The sequence below is a fragment of the Lipotes vexillifer genome, unplaced genomic scaffold (genome assembly GCF_000442215.2).
Source record: "Lipotes vexillifer unplaced genomic scaffold, Lipotes_vexillifer_v1.1 scaffold1011, whole genome shotgun sequence".
Lineage (NCBI taxonomy): Eukaryota > Metazoa > Chordata > Mammalia > Artiodactyla > Lipotidae > Lipotes > Lipotes vexillifer.
This window is the reverse complement of record NW_006787698.1, coordinates 2,488,659-2,493,946: the sequence shown is the minus strand read 5'-3', so window position 1 is coordinate 2,493,946 and position 5,288 is coordinate 2,488,659. Positions and strand designations below refer to the sequence as shown.

The 5,288-nt window shown below is 45.1% G+C and overlaps 1 non-coding gene across 1 annotated transcript; it reads left to right on the top strand.

Annotated features, from left to right (window-relative positions):
- The first annotated feature begins 4,461 nt into the window (after positions 1-4,461).
- TRNAE-UUC (transfer RNA glutamic acid (anticodon UUC)) lies at positions 4,462-4,535 on the top strand. The gene has a single exon. It is a non-coding gene; the product is annotated as a tRNA-Glu (tRNA).
- The last annotated feature ends 753 nt before the right edge of the window (positions 4,536-5,288 follow it).

The window sequence follows — 5,288 nt, the reverse complement described above, 5'->3', positions numbered from 1 at the left end:
CTTCCAGCTGACTCTCCACCAGCATGCCATTCCTGGGGAACGTAGAACAGGGGAAGGTCAGTACTTTCTGCTTCTTTCTCATATCACAGTCAGTGATTAGTGCCTTAACTGTTACTTTCATTTTAACTCATCATAATGGGCTACTTGGACACCTGGCAGCTCAGCTCTCTCCAGGTCATTTGAACTGCTGAATGGCTCGTGCTTTTCAATCACCATCTTGCCTTCTTGTAACTGGTCGAATGCCAGAGATCACAGATAAAAAATTAGAGGCAATGTGAGGTCCTGGGAGATGTAATCACCCGTCTCCAGAGGGGATCATATTCTCCTTTGTTTAGGCAGCTAAGCTGGAGCCCGTAGCCCTTCCAGATCTCTTTAATTCACCCTGGGATTGAGATGATCTGACCCTGGGCGTTAAACTCTGTGAGAACTAGTCAGTTTCTGGGTTTTGCTCATTCTACCAAATGCCTCGGGTGTTCCCCAGGCCCCCTTCTCCTCGGTGGACCTCAACTCCATTTCTCGTCCCTCCAGCTTCATAAGAATGTTGAAAACTGCTTGTTTCCTCCACCTCTGAGTCATCCCTGGCAGAACTTATTGATCGACCCCTGTGTGAAAAGCAGCTGCAGACCTCTGAACCTCGCGCCACATCCTGATTCTGCAACTTTTCCCAGTCTTGCTAGTCCTCCCAATGTATCCAAACAGATTATTTTTATATATGTTGTCCAGATTTTCTAGCTGCTCTGATGGGGGGGGAAAGAAGACCACAGGCTCCAAATCTTGAAACCAGAATGTGCCATTTCAAAGCGCCACAGGAACACAACATTATAAATCAACTATACGTCAATAAAATAAACTTTAAAAAATATAAAAGAGCCACAGGAAGAAAGGAGGGAACCCCATACCTCAGTATTTTCATTCTAAAAACTAGAGCCTCGATATACGGCCTCAAAATTCTTTTTCATATTTGCTTTGGGGTCCACAGGGAGGGGAGAGCTTTATACTCACAAGTCAACTTCAAAAGACTATTACGTTTGAAAAGGGTTGAAATTTACATTTTGGGGGCAAGAAGGGAAGGCCCAGTGTTCATTCAGAAAAACCAAGGGGTATGTGACAATGAAAATGCAATGATGGGTCGTGAAATTATATTATATCAACAGAGTAACATATTAACGATACCTCTGTCACTTGAAACTTTTGAGACTTGTAACATGAAATTTTATTGATTGTGGAAAGACTAATTATGTCATTGTACCCACCCTGTGGTTATGGAAATTCATACGATTATAGCTGCATACTGACTGGGCTGTAAATATGCCTTTGCAACCGTTGGTTACTGTATTGTTTCCCAGGGCTGTTGTAACAAAGTATCACAAACTCAGTGGCTCCAAACAACAGAGATTTGTCCTCTCACAGTTCTATAGTCCAGAAGTCCAATATCAACATGTTGGCAGGGGCGTGTTCCCTGTAAAGACTGTAGAAAATGTTGTTTTCTAGTTTCTTCTAGCTTCCGGTGGTCATGGTTGGCATTCTTTCACTTGTAGCTGCATCACTCCAATCTCCGGCTTTCTTTACCTGTGTGTGTGTGTCTGTGTGTGTGTGTGTGTCTGTGTGTGTGTGTGTGTGTGTGTGTGTGTGTGTATTTGGGGAAAACTCAGCCTTCCTCCTGTGTTCCTCCTGTATTCTCACACTACTGTCACACTCAACGACATTTCTGATGCCGGATGTGTGGGTTTTCCCCACATCAAGAGATTCTCGGACACCAGCTGGCTGTCCTACAATTCAACTCAATTCTGACACTCTCTACCCAGAGATAGGGTCAGACCCCACAGGTTAAGGGCTCAGCCCACAAGAACCCCATCCCCAACTTCAGATGCCAGTCTTAAGTCCAGGTTGTCATTTGTGCTTCTGACTGCATGGCTATAGATCAGACATTCCGACAGCCTCCTCCTTGGTTTTGATTAATTTGCTAGAGTGGCTCACAGAACTTGGAAGAATATTTTACTTACCAGATTATCGGTTTATTATAAAGGGATATAACTCAGGAAGGAAGGGATGCACAGGGCAAGGTATGGGGAAGAGCATGGAGCCCTCTCCACGCACACCACTCTCCCCAAATTTCCACGTGTTCACCAACCCAGAAGCTCTTTGAACTCCAGCCTTTTGGGTTTCATGGGGGCTGCGTTAACCAAGCATGACTGACTAGGGACTTCCCTGGTGGTCCAGTGGTTAAGAATCTGCCTTTCAACGCAGGGGACATGGGTTCTATCCCTGGTCGGGGAACTAAGATCCAACATGCCGCAGGGCAACTAAGCCCACGCACTGCAGCTACTGAGCCCGCGTGCTCTAGAGCCTGCGCACCACAACTAGAGAGAAGCCCACGCGCCGCAACAAAGAGCCCACGTGCTGCAACAAAAGATCCCACATGCCACGACTGAGACGCGGCACAGCCAAATAAATAAATAAGCGAGATTGATTAAATCATTGGCCATTGGTGATTGATTCAATCTCCAGTCCCTCTCTCCTTCCCAAAGATCAGGGGGTGGGATTGAAAGTTCCAACATTCTAATTACATAGTTGGATTCCCTGGCAACAAGCCCCCTTCACTTGGTGCTTTCCAAAAGTCACCTCATTAATAACTAAAGACACCTACGTCAGACGCCTCACTTAGGAAATTCCAAGGGATTTTAGGAGTTTTGTGCCAGGAACAGGGATGAAAACCAAATTATATATTTTTTTATTATGAATCACAATCTGTTTCTCTTCTCTTCTTTTCTTTTTTTTTTTTCTGCGGTACACGGGCCTGTCACTGTTGTGGCCTCTCCCGTTTCGGAGCACAGACTCTGGATGCGCAGGCTCAGTGGCCATGGCTCACGGGCCCAGCTGTTCCACGGCATGTGGGATCTTCCCGGACCGGGACACGAACCCGTGTCCCCTGCATCGGCAGGCGGACTCTCAACCACTGCGCCACCAGGGAAGCCCTCCCTTCTTTTCTGATAAGAATAGCATCCTGGTTGGATTGAGAGCCCATTCTAATGACCTTATCTTACATTTTTATTATATCTGCAAGTACTCTATTTCCAAATAAAGTCATATTCACAAGTACCAGGAGTTAGGACTTGAACATATCTTTTAAAGGGACATAATTCAATCTATTATAGTCACCGTCAATTTAGGAGACTCTTGAAGGGGGTAGAGGTGAAGAATGATGAGTCATAGTGAGCAATATATGGATGGTTATGGGGAATTCCATGGTTTCACTACCAAGGGCCCGGGTTCAATCCCTGGTTGGGCAACTAAGATCCCACAAGCCGTGCAGTGCAACCAAAAGAGACAAAAAGAACAGGGTTATGCACCTCACCATCAGATTGGGCCGGTGGTATTCTTTTTTTTTTTTTTTTGGTGTTACGCGGGCCTCTCACTGTTGTGGCCTCTCCCATTGTGGAGCACAGGCTCCGGACGCGCAGGCTCAGTGGCCATGGCTCACGGGCCCAGCCGCTCCACGGCATGTGGGATCTTCCCAGACCGGGGCATGAACCCGTGTCCCCTGCATTGGCAGGCGGACTCCCAACCACTGCGCCACCAGGGAAGCCCTGGGCCGGTGGTATTCTAATTCACCGTGGCTGAGGTTATTTGTTCCCCTGTCATGTTCTTTCCTTGGTTTGTCTTCAATGCCACAGGGTAACCCCCTTTTCTCTTCTAAATGACAGTTTACAGCTCAAGGCTTTCCAAATCTTCAGCAGTAGCTGTGCCTTCTGGCAGAGCGAAATTCCACACATTTAGGGGCAATTTTGGTACAGCTGTGGCTTCTCGTTCACAGATCAGTACAGAGCTGACTTGAAATTATATTTGTGCATCCATGCGAGTTGTCCAAGATTTGGAAGCAATGGGAAGGGGTTATGAGGACTCTTTTGAGGTTCTGATGATCTTATATAATTGGCATCTAACAATGCAGAAGCTTAAGGTGGACAAGGTGATGATTTGATACACATATATATTGCAATAAGGTCAGTTAACACATCTATCGCCTCACATAATTACAATTTTTGTCTGTGTGGTAAGAATATTTAAGATTTACTCAGTGAGCAACTTGCAAGTATATAATTATAGTATTGTTAACAACTGTCACCACGCTGTACATTAGATCCCCACCACTTACTCATAACTGGATGTTTGTTTCATATGACCAACATCTTTTGATTTCCCCCACCTCTCAGCCCCTGGCAACTTCCATTCTACTCTCTGTTTCTGAGTTTGATTAGTTTAGATGGCTAAAAGTTGGAAATTTCTGGCCATGACAGAGTAACAGGGATCCGATTTACCCTCTCGCCTTAAACAACTAAAACACTGTCCAAAATATATGAAAAGATTATTTTAAGACATTGAACAATAGGCGTCACAGGACAATGATCCCTGAGAAGAGATAAACAAAGAGGGATTAAGTAAAGGCTTCTTAACCACGGGAATTCCCTGGTGGTCCAGTGGTTAGGACTCCCGCACTTTCAGTGCCGAGGTCCCAGGTTCAATCCCTGGTCAGGGAACTGAGATCCCACAAGCTGCACGGTGTGGCCAAAAAAAAAAAAGACTTCTTAACCAGGACACTAAAAACATGAACCATAAAAGAGTGATATAATGGACTTCACAAAAATTAAAATTGTTTGCTCTTCTAAATACTCAATTAGAAAATGAAAACTCAATCATAGAGAGGGAGAAAATATTTATGTATTTTTATGTCATGCATCTAGAGATGGATTTGTACCCAGAATATATTTTACAAATTCTTACAACTCAGTAATTAGATGACGAAAACCTCAGTGAAAAAAACTGTCCAAAAATTGGATAGATATGTCCCAAAAAGCGATATACAGATGGTAAATGAACACATGAAAAGATGTTCAATATCGCTAGTCATCAGGGAATTACAAATTAAAATACAATAAATTGCCACAAGAATGACTAAAACTAACGTTACAAACCATACCAAGTATCGCTGAGGATGTGGAAGAACTGGAACTCTCATACACTATTGATAAGATTGCTTGAAATATGGGATGGACAGGGGTTTCCCTGGTGGCGCAGTGGTTGAGAGTCCGCCTGCCGATGCAGGGGACACGGGTTCGTGCCCCGGTCTGGGAAGATCCCACATGCCGCGGAGTGGCTGGGCCCGTGAGCCATGGCCGCTGAGCCTGCGCGTCCGGAGCCTGTGCTCCACAACGGGAGAGGCCACAAGAGTGAGAGGCCCGCGTACCGCAAAAAAAAAAAAAGAAATATGGGATGGACACTTGGGGAAACAG